Below are 14,135 nucleotides of genomic sequence, written 5' to 3'. Positions count from 1 at the left end.
TCCCGGGGGAGAGCATATTTTAGAAATCTTTGTTTTTTCTTGATTTCCTTTATAATCAAAGATGCTTCTGCATACTTGTTTTGCTAGAGCTGACCAAAGTGATGTGTTTGGGGTGTGTGTTTTTGTGATTATTTTTAACTGCTGTATCATAAAGAAAGAGAAAATGAAAAGTACAAAAAGCTAAATGACTTACAGCTCGTATAGGTTTCCAGATACCACATGCTTCACAAGATCTCCATTAGAGTTACACAATAGTGAAAAAAAGATCTTTCCTGCCAAATTAGACTGTGTTTGGTTTATTGGAACACTCAAAAAAAGAGACTCTCTTGTGGTACCTGAGTCACGGTGGTGTCCTCCAGGGGTTCCAGCATCATGGGTTCCTTGGGGTAGTGGGCGAGCGGCAGGCCCACAACTCCTCCGGGTAGGGGGCACAGGGCAGGTCCGGCACCTCCTCTGGGTAGTGGGCACAGGGCAAGTTGGGCCAGTCCTGACATGCATCTTGGGACACAGGGGCTTCCCAGTCACGGGCTAAGCTGGAGGCATCTGGCCTCCCTGGCGGCTGTCCCTCCAGTGAGCTCCGAGGGTGAGCCTTTATACTTCTGGGTTGCTGCCTGACCCTCTGAGGGGCGGGCTCAGAGCTCCCTAGCTCCGCCCACCCCGGCCTCCAGATGGGCGTGTCCCTCTCTGGGGTGGTGGGGAGCCACACCACCTCACTACATGCCTATTTTGGTAATAGTTTATAGCATCTGTTTATGTTTAATTTGATGTTTTAGTGCTAGGGTTTGTATGGTATTTATTATTTTAGTGGACAGATAGTAGGTAATGTTTTGGGTGCACTGTGGGATTGTGGTGGGAAACAAGCTGCCTCAGACTTTTTCTTTCTACCCAAAACCATGTCTCTTTGATGGAATCTCTTCTCATGAGTTCTCTGTATTCCCATAAACTCTGTAAGGAGAGGGCCGAGAAGGTGATTAGTAGGGTCTAAGGAGAAGCCAAGTACCAGGGGTCACCAGAAGAGGCACATTTTTTGACTGCCTCCAGCCTTGAGGTTATTTCAGCCATTTTTCCAATGGGATCTCCTAATGAGTGGGCAGAGTTCCTGGTCATCCATTTCCTGCTTGGTCATAGAGGGGGGCAGTCCAAAGTTACAGGAGGTGTTTGGAGCACAACTGGCTCCTATTCGTTCCAGGGCCTCGGTTCGGTTTCATAACTTGTCAGGACAAGAGGGAAGCATTCTTAATGGCATGTGATCCTTATACCTCCCAGAGCTCCTTCTGGAGTTGGAACTGTAGTGCATGCATGTATCCTGGCTACTTCTGCTCATAAATGACCTGTTATGTGAATACATGACATGCATATGACTGTCCGTGCTTTGTTCTGTCTCCTGGTCTTTTCTTCACAAGCCAGTATTGCCAAAGACAGATTCTGTGGTACTTTGGAGAGAAGCTTCAAATGAGTGCAGTTTTAAAAAATGTGAAATATATAGCTAGACTTATTGCATAAGCCAATCTCTAAGCAATTCAACCCCTGCCCCCTCAATATGGTATAAAAATGATCATCAGTTTTGCCCAGTTCAATCCTTTGTTTGACCAGTCTTCAAGAACTTTCAAAAGCTAAAGAGTGAGTGTCATACATTTTTCAAATAAAACCCAAGCAATGTGTGCTAATTCACACAATTTCATGCCTACGTTTTTGTGCAATTTGCATGATTGGACACTCAATTCAATTGTGTTGCAGCCAAACTCGTTAATTAAACAAATACATGTAGTCTTGGAATCACAACACTTTGCACAAACAAATGTGTCTCTTTTAAGTAAATTTGGTCCTGATACCTGAAATAAATATGGGGGGGATCTGCAGACATTCAAACTGCTTCCCTCTTCGGCTGCAAAATTACACTTCACAAAAACCAGTTATCCTCTTCCACTTGTTGTGTTAACAAGAGAGCCTTTATTGGATTTGTTGGGATCAAAGAGGAGGAATTGCCATGAACATCACATCTTCAGAACATGTGTCCGGTCCCACTAGTGCAAACATATGTCAGATTTCCCCAAAGAATCCCAGCGTCAGGCACTAGTGCTTCGTGTGCCTGCTGAATGACAGCATGTTTCAGATTTTTTGAGTAGTGTGTGCTGTATCTTCCGGCCATTGGCAGGAATGATAAGGGTATTAAAGCAGTCACTGCACCCCAGGGAAACTGCCTTACAGGCTTTTTAGGAAGGTACATCTCTCTAGCCCACTAGCTGTCAGGATATAACTTTCCCCCTAACTCAATGTCATCTTTTCAAAACTAGAAATCATGGCTGTTCTTAATCCTAACCTTGATTCCTATTTTAAGCTCTCTCTAGTAAACAAAAATACACCCCTTCTACTTTTGTTTTCTTTGGAAGCCAATATATGGCGTGTCATATAAATGCATATTTCAGCATTTTTAGGAAGTGCACACTGTAGGAGGAAAAAGGCACAGGCAGCTCTTCTCTCTTGTACCCCTCGTACAGGGACCAGCTGCAGCCTGCTCTATCTGCTCCCTTAGCACACAGGAGAGATGGGTTAGTGCCTGCAGCAGCCTTATGTATCTCAAAGGGATCGGGGAAGAGGAAAGTGCATGGCCCTTCTTGCACACCACGTACAAGATAGGATTGCAGATGCAGCATGTTGGAGGATTTAGCAGTGGTTAGTGCTCTGTATTTACCTCCCAGCACACCCAGAGTCAGCCTGCCTCTCCTCTGGAAGCAGAATGCCTCCAGGAACTTCTGCTTGTGTAGTGTCCTTCATCCACTAGAATTGAAGTCGTTTTAATATCCACAATCTGGCTCTTATTGACGATTCAGTGGTTAGGACTAATCTAGGACTTAGGAGACCTGGCTTCAGGTCCCTGCTCTGCAAGACTTTCTGTGTTACCTTAGCCAAATCACGTACCCTACCTCACAGGAGACCTAGATAGTATGGCAGAGATCGGCAAACTTTGGCATGCAGCCTGTCAGGGAAATCCACTGGCAGGCCGGGACGGTTTGTTCACCTGCAGTGTCCAAACAGGTTCAGCTGATCGCAGCTCCCATTGGCTGTGGTTGTCCGTTCCAGGCCAATGGGGGGCTGCGGTAAGTGGCAGTCAGCACATCCCTCGGCCTATGCCACTTCCCGGAGCCCCCAATGGCTTGGAACAGTGAACCGTGGCCAGTGGGAGCTGCCATCGGCCGAACTTGCGGACGCTGCAGGTAAACAAACCGTCCCGGCCCACCAGCGGGTTTCCCTGATGGGCCACATACCAAAGGTTGCTGATCCCTGTATTATGGCAATGAGGGGCCAAATCAGTATCTAACATAGATATAAAGAAAAGGTAATATAACAGATAACACATCTTAATGGAAATGTACGCATCACACATATTACGGCTAATGAGAGAAAGTGATTTTGTGAATGCCCAATAGTGGCTCTATTTACACTTCAGTATTCCTAGCTAGCAAATGTAATTCTCACTTAATTTGATGAGTGTTGATTGTTGTTCTTTTTAAGAGTCAGACACCTGCCTCAATATCTCTGATGCTGCCAACTTTTACTCCCTAAAGCTAATTTTAAAACCCCTTTTAACATATCTGTTTAACATGTCATGTGGCAGGACATTGTGACTCAGACAGACCTGTAACATTTGATATTCTTGTCAGAAAAAAAAACACGTTGTCATTTACAAAATTACCATAGCAAAGTATTTCTTTGTGTATTGTTTCTCCTGTTGTCCTAAACAAGTTGTGCCTTTGCATGTTGTTATCGTATATGTACAGTGATACTTCAAACATTTGGGTTTACGTGGTACACAATGGTATCACTATGGAAAGTAATCAATAGTACATTTCAGCCTCTATGCATTAAGGAAGCTATAGACATTCAGTGGGTTATTTCTCTTTTGAGAGAGTAATGAATAAACACAGGATTAATAAATTATTCCACATTATTTTATTTATAAATAATATTAATTTTACCAACCACCATGCATGTGGCTGTTGTAGTACAGAAAAAGGGGCCTTTTCCTCAAGTAGCTCATAATATAAAGGTCAAATAGAGAGGGTGGTGTATATTCTTGTGTAAAGTACAGTGCCATCTTGCATTTAAATTGGTGTTAGGTTCTGCTTTATACTATTCCTCCTTACTCCCACTTTAGTTGCTTTTTCTGTTATAACCTTGCCTCTCATTGTGTAAATTTACATTAACTCTGAAGTTGTTCTTAAGTATTTATAGTTCCTGATGAATATTAATTTAAACAGAGATGTTAAATAGCATAAAAACACAGATGAGGCCTGCTGACTCACAAACTGTGTCGATCAAACCCCTACACACCCACATTCTCCTCAGATCAGCCCTACTTGACCCCAGCCTGCTAGGAACTGCTGGTGTTTCTCAGACTTTCAGTTGTAAGTGTTTTGTTACCCAAAACATACACATCCAACAATGGCGTGGCTTTCTTGGTTCTGCTGGCCAAATTGCTTCTAATCCCATGTCTATCACTATGTTGCAATTCCAAAGGAAACAAACTCTAATTCAGACACTGATCTGCCTTTTAAAGATTGTGCTGTGTTGAATATCTCAACTGCTCACTAGTCATACCAACTTGATTTCTAATTGGACCTGTCTACAATGGAGTTATCTTATTGCTGAGTGATTCTTGTTGTATCTTGTGTAGAGTTAATTTTATTAAACATCTAAAAGCCATATTCCGTTCTAAATTATGAAGCAGTTTTAGTTCTGTTACCAATAGTCTTATGGCACTTTCACAATGAGAGAAGGGAACGAGTAAAGCCGGTAGGCAATTTTATGAGGCTTTCTAAAAGAAAGCTTGCAAAGTATGTCAAAGTCTCCTTGTTAAGTAGCCTCTGCAAAGACTTCAGTGCAAATGTAAACAATGTTGTGCTTTCGATGATTTATGCCAGGAATTTGCTGCAGTTCTGGAATGACCAATATGACTAAAAAGATGCGCAGTTTAATGAAGGACTGTATACTTCACATAAGATCATCAGGAATGAAAGACTGGAAGAGAATTTCTTGATAAGTGTATTTTCATCTGTCAAGGTAACAGGGAAAAGTTAATGTCTTCTAACTGGCTAATGGATTTTCTTTTTTAAATCTATAATGGAAGTTAGAATCAAAGGGATATCTACACACACCTCTTCTTCTGGGACTTTCTTTCATTCTTGTGGTGTTATGTTTGGTTTGGTTTTTCATCCCTTGACACCTAGAATTTGGTCTTCTCTTAAATTAAAAAATGGTATCCTGGTGTGTCATAATTTTACTGTCATGATTCATAAGAAAATATCCATATCCTTCTGGGCTAGCCAAGCCTCAAAAGGAGGTGGATTTGTATTGAGCCAATATAGCCAGGGCAAAAATCAATTAGAGTAAAATGTACACAGCTTTATTTACGTAATGAAGTCAGTGGCAGATACATGGCATGGCTTCCTGTCTCCTTAGGAGTTCAGCAAGGCTGCGTTCTGTCACCATCATTGTTCAATATTGGCATTGCTTGTTTGGTTGATGGATAAGCTTGAGGAGGAAGCTGTTGATGGAGTTAAGCTAAGCACCAAATTCTGCTTTCTGCTTTAAGATCTTGAATATGCCAATTTGCTCAGTTTGGTGAATTGATGCAACTGATGGCCTTCTGGTTGGGCAAGAAGCAGCATACATTTGGTCTGATTATTAATCCAGATAAAACTAAGTCCCTGGTCATTACTGTCAAACAGTGTCCAACTCTGTATTATTACCAGCTCAATATTAACTTGTCAGAATGGGACATTGAGCGGGTGGCAATTGTCAAATATTTGTAAATCCTTCCTTTTATACAGCACCATCATTTTTAAATGGTGTTATACACACATAAATAGAGACACAGTCCCATTCCTGAAGAGTTTAAGTAAGACAAGACAAATACAAGAGAAAATACAGGCCAGCTGTTCAGGAGAAGGAGGGGGAGAGAATATTAATGATGAAAAATAAGGGAGGGATTGCTAAAAGAAGTTAGGTTTGAAGGAGGAGAATGAAGACACTTACCTGATAAGTAATAAGGAGACTATTTCAGGGTCAGATTATGCCACCTTTACTCACATGGAGTATTGTCCTATTTCAGGTGCAATTCCAATGAAGAAAACAGAGTACAACTTAATATAAAGCTGACAGAATCCGGCCTCAATAACTAACAGTGTAAAAATTGTGAATCTCAATCGTATTACTCATCATTATTCTGTGGTACTGTAATAAATATTACATTTAGATTGAATACTATTGCAAAACACAGAATCTTGTCTGAATTTTCAACATGAATGTTTCCAGATCTCAGAAAGCATATTTACAAAATGGTTTTAATTCGTTCCTATGCCACCCCCATAAGGACTTTATTTTATTTTTGGCAGAACAGACCAACCATAGAAATTAAAATGTGTTTTTCCAGCTGACAAGACAAATATGTTTAAATTGCCATGAGTTTTTACAAAACATAAATAGCAATGCAGATATGTACCTTAATTCTGTCTCAACCCAAACTATCTATGAACTAAAATTGTCACATATGGTGTAGAGAAAGTAGCCCGACCCTGACAACTCATTGGAAAATGTTTAATTGCTTGGAACACCACTTGATGTACCTTTTTAAAACTTTATTGTTGTAAAGTAAAGGAAAATAGGTCATCTGATGTGTCAAAGTTAATGTTCTTTGCAGTTCTTCTGAATTCCCGAGATACAATGCTCAATGGTTAAACAAAAACAACATTTTGCAGATCTGATTGGCACCTGTCGGGTGTCTCTCAAGGGAAATTGCTAGACTAATTTGCCACCAGAATAGATCATTTCAGGCTGATATTTACTGTTTTGAAAGCTGAAAGAATTGAATCAGCTAACATCTCATTTTCTCCTGGAGAGTTGATTAGTGTCCTTTTTATTCAAAAAGTCAAGCATTGAGCTGATTTAAAACGAGGCACGGCTAAAGACTAAAATAGGTTTGATGAATCCAGTCAATGTAATATGACATAAACGTCAGGCACTTATTAATTAAATATAAAACCATAGTCAATGTACTGATGATGACCAGAACCTAAAACTCATATATGAATATTGCAGTTTAAAAATAATATTGAAAAATTAAGATTATGTCCTTTTTCAGGAAATTACCAGTGCTGAAAAATATGTTTCTCTCTGTTTGATTAATAGTATTATATACTTTATTTTTATTCCATAACTAATCATTTTAATTGGTGAGCTCAACAGATAGTCCCCTCTGCATAGTAGACAGCCACACTTTTAAGGGTGGTTTGCTTGCAATTGGTCCTAGCAAATCTCTCAATTCTCACTAGTGTCTCCAGGTAGCTTCATGTGCCCCACGGTGCCACACCCCTGGACCTTACCTCAGCTGGCATGCTAACTGTAAGGAGAGTAGCCAGTGGTGGCAACCACTAATAAAGGGCAAGTCTAGCTCTCCCAGTGCACACCAAAGAGTCATTGTTGAACACTTGGTGAATTTTAGACCATAAAAAACAAATACAGAGTGGAAAATTACTTCATTTGGCTCCATTGCCATCGGTGACCTGTTGGATGTGAATTGAAGAAGAAGAATTTTTATTCTAATGATCTTCACATGGCTTGGTAGAGGCTTTTTGTTTTGTTTTGTTTTCTTTACAAAAGGGAGGGATCAAAGTTAAATCAATTTATAAAAATTAAGGGTTAAAATCTATTCCAGTTTACACAAAGTGGAACCTTACTGAATTTTGTGGCATATCACCTTGTGCAGCCAAGGGTGGAAATTGACTTTATGTGGGTTTAATAATAGAACCATGTACAAAAGCAAGTATGAATCTGACAGTCTGCCTTGAACTGCCTGTGACTATTGCCTTGATCTGAAAGGATCAGTCTCTATAGAATTCATATGAAATGTGGCCTCCCTCCTCTATGACCTTCCTGAAATACAAATTCACTATTGTGCTAAATTATTTGTGGAGGATGTGTGTGTGTGTGTGTATATGTGGAGTTTGTAATGTCACTGGAGACAGAACTAGGCATCACTGATAATTCTAGTTAGGAATTCAGGTTAAGATCTGAATTTTAGTCTCCGAGAAAAAAACAAAGCAAGGTGTTTTTGTACTAAAACATTTAACTTTTCATGCAGAATTTTGATTACAGATTTCTTGAAAATGGAGCTAATAAGCTAATAGTCTGAAATGAACTCTGACTTCATACTGATGAAAGCATTGTGAAGAATGCATACCAGGCTACTTTGAATGTTCACTTTCTTATAAATCTCAAAAAGGGACTGTGGACTCCAGTTGCATTATCATATGCTGCATAACATTCTAATGTTCATGCTGAATACGAATCAGTTTCCCCAATATCCTCTGCTGATGATACCACTGGGACAACTCAATGGGGCATCTTGCAGAGTCAGGTACTTCTGAGTGTGAGTATGGGTGGCAGGATTTAGTCCAAAGCAGCAAAATCATACATAATCTTGATTTCTAAACAAACATCCGAGGAAAGCTCTCTGGAATGAAGGCAAATAAATCAAGGACTTCTTGACTCCAATCTTGTTTTTGTGCTGTCTGCAATAAACTGGAAAAATTAAAGACCTAACTCTATAGCCTTTTGGAAGTGCACTGAATGTACATTTCATGAATGAAATCACTTAAATAAGAAGAGTTGTGACAAAATAAAACGATGTGCACTAGCTTTTCTCTCCCTTTTTTTCAGAACCTCTTACAGCAGCTAGTTCTGCTTCTGTATCCTGAATTTTTGCTCCAGAGATATTTTAAAAATATTAAAAACTTTGTTTGAAGTTCTGTTTAATGTTAGTGATAGGAAATCATTTTGCACATCTTTACTATGATGTTCATAGAAGAGCTAAAGATGCAGATCAATAGAGGATTAGCATTAAGAGGGAATAGAACAAGTAAGCCCCAGATGTAGAAGCTTCATACTGCTCTTCTTCCCTCCTATCAGCTGTGTCTCAGATTGAGATGTCTATGGCCTATTGTCTATTGCTAGTCTTCAGACTATCTTTCTTCTTAATTTACGGTGAGTCAGAGAGATGCATCTTCATCTAATGCATTTGAGTTGGAGAATCTAAAAGCAGCACAGCTCTTACTATTATATCACAAGTCTTGCAATACTTGATGTTTTTCCTAAAGCCAGCCCCTGGACTGATGTGAATATGTGAAAATTTCAGGTTTTAACATTTAAAAGGTAAGTTTCTGGCTCTTGTGCTTTCAGAGAAAAGCTTGAAAATATGACCCAAGTGTAACCTAATGAGTCAAATCCCAGAGGGTAAATAAAAAGGATCTAAAATGTATTTTAAGCTGATTATTTTGGTGGGGGAAGGTTCTCCTGATTTCTGAATGCTTGGGGTTGGCAAAACTGAAGATTCCAATGAAGATCAAGGCCGATTGTGCTAAACACTATTCAAACACACTGGTCTTTGCCCTATAGCTTATAGTCTAAATAACAATTAAAAAAAAAACATTACTTATTGTTCTACCTATAATCACAGACTGCTGTGAAGATTCACTATTTAATAGAACTGGTTGGAAATTTTCCATCTGAATGATTTTTGATGCAAAATGCCTTTTTCCAAAATCTAAATTTGCACTCCTAACGTGCAGCATTAAAAGGAGTATGAGTAGAACCCAGGTAATTTGCAAATCTATATGTTATAATATTTTGGCATTTGCATATTTATGCTGTGGAAATAGTTTCTCTTAACAGATTTCTTCATTGTTTACTGCTCACACAATAGGTCCAGGAATAGAGTCATGCTCCTAAGACATTTGGGAATAGAGGCATATCATAGTCTATGACTTTCTTTTGAGGATGTGTCCTTGGAACAAAGTGAATGCTGGTATAATTTTCAGCACAATATCCATGGATTGTATGAGGCATGCAAGACACTGATAATTGAATTATTTGAGCTAATGTATATGCACTGTAACCTTTTGAAGAGACCTCATAACTAAAACAGAGGCACAAAGTACTTTCTGAAGTACAGGACTCACTCTACTTTTCAGCAGCCTGTGGAGTTGATCACAGAAGTCAAAGATAGATCTCCTATGCGAACAAAAGTATAGGATGTTGTCAGTCTGTTTGCTGTAAGGAAAGCATACTGTATCTATGAGTTGTCTTCCTAACTATTCTATCCCTTTGGTTCTCCAAACTGTTTAAGTAGCCAAGTAACAAAAACATTAAGGAAAGTTTTCTCTGCAAGCTTACAGATATATCTATTGTATATATTCTTACTGGTATTATTTTTTATTATTCAGATATCACCATAAAAGTGTGATGGTTTATAAATTATTTTGATTAATAGTACAAGGACTTTATAATATAATAGTCCATTTTTCTGAAGATCATGTACAACAAGGACCTACTTTTACATAATAAAGAATATACAGACTAAAACACAGCATAGGTTATTACAGGTTATTTATTACAATGAGAGAACAGACAAAAAGAGGAACAAACAGAGTAATTAAAACAAAAACAAAAAAAAAAGACATAAAATAATGAATAATAGAACAGTCCGTTACTGTTCATTTTGTAAGGTTTTAATTCTTTACAGGTGAATCTTGGGCTCTCTGAAATGTATGGATGATTTCTGTGACAAATATGGGGGAGTGCTTTAATAATTATTCATATGGTATCTGGATCTGCTGTTAGCATGGTATGTCTATACAATACATTTGGATGTATATTTCACCCTAAGGAGTGGTTTGGGTAGTAGAGCCTACCCACCTAGAGAGGAGGAATCCCTTTCTAAGGGCTGGTCTACACTGAAGAGTTGCATCGGCATAGCTATGTCTTGCAGGGTTGTGGAAAATTCACACTCAGGAGAGATCTAGTTAAGCCAACCTAACCCCAGTGTAGACAGTGCTAAATCAAAAAAAAAAAAAAAAGAATTCTGCCTTTCAAGGAACTGGATTAATGATGGGAGAACCCCTCCAGCTCTGTAGTAAGTGTCTACACTGATATCCTATATTGGCACAGCTGCAGCTATGGACATATCCTACTAGTGGCCTAACAACTTCCACTTCCACTGAGGGATGCAGAGGGTGGGAGGGGGATCAGGGCTGGGGCAGGGGGGTTGGGATGCAGGGGGGTGAGGGCTCCAGCTGGGGGTGTGGGCTCTGGGGTGGGGCTGGGGATGAGGGGTTTTGTTGTGCAGGAGGGTGATCCAAGCTGGGACTGAGGGGTTTGGAGGGTGGGAGGGAGATCAGGGCTGGGGCAGGGGGTTGGGGCATGGGAGGACATCAGGGGTGCAGGCTCAAGGCGGCACTTACCTCAAGCAGCTCCCGGAAGCAGCAGCATGTCCCCCTCCAGCTCCTACGTGGAGGTGTGGCCAGGCGGTTCTGCATGCTACCCCATCTGCAGGCACTGCCCCCACAGCTCCCATTGGCCGTGGTTCCTGGCCAATGGGAGCTTCAGAGCCAGCACTTGGGGCTGCAAGTGAAGAGGGGTATCATGGTTATAGGGCCACATGAAAAATCATCTCAGAGAACAGTTATAATTGTAGGTTGACTTTTTTGTCCTTTTGAGGCTTGTCCATATGCATCCTTACTCTTGGGAGAATACAAAAATAAAGGCTTTTCATGAGGTGATTCTGAGGAGTTTTAATTATAAGTGACTTCAAGATTTCTCCTCTGAGATGTAAAGATCAAGTTATATCTTGGCAGTTGGTGTAATAATACATCACTGTGGTTTTATTTGTCAGTATTTGTATGGGTTTGGAATCAATGAGAGGGAGAAAGCTCTAATTTTCAGCACAGAGGAACATCTCCTACAGAGTCCATACACCATCAGAACTGTGGTGGTCTAGATAAGCATTTGTGCTCACTCTGAAACTTATTTCTGCAAAAGATGAGGCTGGTGAGAAAGGAACTCCCTGACAGACATGTTTCTCCTTTGTTCCCTCAACAATGAGTCTTGAATGTCCTGAGGCATTGTAACCCAATGCTTCCATGCTGTCAAGATGCAGTTAGTTTGCTTCCTGACATAGACAGCCCTGCAGAGGCCTCAGGCATAGTTTGGCTAATGATGTCACATAGATGCATGAAGCCATGGAGTCTAACATCTGTAAGAAGAATCACATATATCTCTGAGGTTGGGGTCTAATGATCTGGATGAATATTTTTGTCCAAAACTTTTTTCCAGTGAAAAATGCAGATTTGGGTTGGCTGAAACATTTTATGAATGTGTTGAGTTCAGTGAATTGTTTCAGTTGAAACTAAAGAAAGTAAACAATGGACATACTGAAATGAAGGGTTTCAATTTTTCAGGCTAGATTTCCAAGAGGTCTTAGGCATCATCCACAAAAGGAGGCATCATCTCCATTCTCTTTTTTTATTATCCAATAGCCCACCTAGAGCAGGAAATTAAACCCAGATCTCTCAGGTGAGCACCCTAGCCACCAGGCTCCACCTTATTCTGGGGATGGTCTCACTATACCTCTCTCACAGATGCTGTTTCACTTTGTCTGAATAAATAAATATGAATTGGGAGCAGGAACTGGAACCTCAGTGTCTCTCTGTGATGGTGTGTACAAACCCCACACTAGACAACAAGGGGTTGAGGGATTATTTTAGGCTCAGCCAGCCCTGCCCTGCCACAACTTCAGTAAATGCTCCATCTGCTGGAGCAAATTAAAAGGCAGGGAATTAGCTCATTTGGGTGGTAGAGCTGGAGGTGAGAAGACCTGCAGCCCACAGCCCCAGCAGAGCAGAGCAGAGGGAAGCCTAAGACTGATCCAGCTGTCCAAAGGGGCCCTCCATCAAGAAAGGGGGAGGGCACCCTGGAGACAACCAGAGAGAGAAGTACGCTGTGAACCTTGGACATTGGTAACTCCCTCTTATCTATTGTGGTTTGGGTTTCACAACCATGGGAAAACCTTGGACTAAGCTGACCTCTTGGGGCAGTGGGGAAGAGGCCCATGGAGGGCAACCTTCATTGCCAGACTACTGGTAGCCCAAAGGGCCCTGGGTCAGAGCTCTGTAGAGTGGGAGGGCCTGAGTTCCCCTTCCCCATATTCCCCATCTGGGAACTGTTACAGCCTCTAACAGAGATGTGCCCTAACCACCAGGCTATAGAGTCATTCTCACACTCTCTCTCTGGCCAACTTAAATATTTATACAAAGTAGAACAGCTTCAACAGGAGATATTCCACCTCAGACTACCCTTTTGTGACCTAGTGGATAGGGGAGATCCAGGTCCAAATCCCTGCTCAAAGTCAGATAGAATGGAGGCTTGAACCTAGGTCTTCCACCTCCTAGATGAGTGCTACCACTGGGCTATAGGGAATAAGAGAGATGGGGGTGGGTACCATCACAATCACATCATTTTTCTGTGTTAGGCATGCTCAGAGCATGTCTATATGATCAGGTCTCACAGGTGAGATGGGCAAGGAAAGAGAACACCCAGTATGAGGATCCCGCAGGTGCTTGGTGTGAGCCAGATAGTGAGCAGCTCAGCAATACCAAGACTTAGGTAGCTCTGCTTATGCTCACCAGCAGAAATATAGATGGCTAGGGGATTTTACCATTGGAAAGGCACTTAATAAAGTTAGGTAGCTGTCGAACAGAGATTTTTGAGGATTTAAATTTTGGATTTAGGCACCAAAATTGGCAGTTAGGCACCTACATCTATTTGTGGATCTAGCACTTTACCCTGCAAGAAGCATATTCAATGAGCCAGATAAGTCAAAGTATGAAAGTTGGCATCTTACAAGACTGTCCTGTCAAATGTGTCCCCTTGTTGTTAAATGTGACAACTGCTATACTCTGAGGCAAAAGAAAAATAGTACCCCTGGGAAGGTAACTCACCTGTTTGAGGTAAGGAAGCACATTGTCTGCGAAAGTGGAGGTGAGTTGATGTACTTTTTCTCTGCTTCTCTGGGAGCTAACCTAAACAAGATAATAGCTTGTCCCCTGTGAGGAAGTGATGTTATCTACACTATTTGATAGTGGCAATCTTCATCTGCAGTATGGCTGAGGAAAAGCTAAGAATAATAAAAAATCAACAGTGACTTCAATACATATTGTTAGGATATAGATATTCAGGCCTGTCTGTAAAGGCCTATACTCTAAGAATTTAGGTGTATTCTTATCACTTGGCTAGTTATAGAG

This window comes from Eretmochelys imbricata, chromosome 3, assembly GCF_965152235.1.
Source record: "Eretmochelys imbricata isolate rEreImb1 chromosome 3, rEreImb1.hap1, whole genome shotgun sequence".
Lineage (NCBI taxonomy): Eukaryota > Metazoa > Chordata > Testudines > Cheloniidae > Eretmochelys > Eretmochelys imbricata.
The sequence above is the reverse complement of the archived record's forward strand: the minus strand, read 5'-3'. Positions refer to the sequence as shown.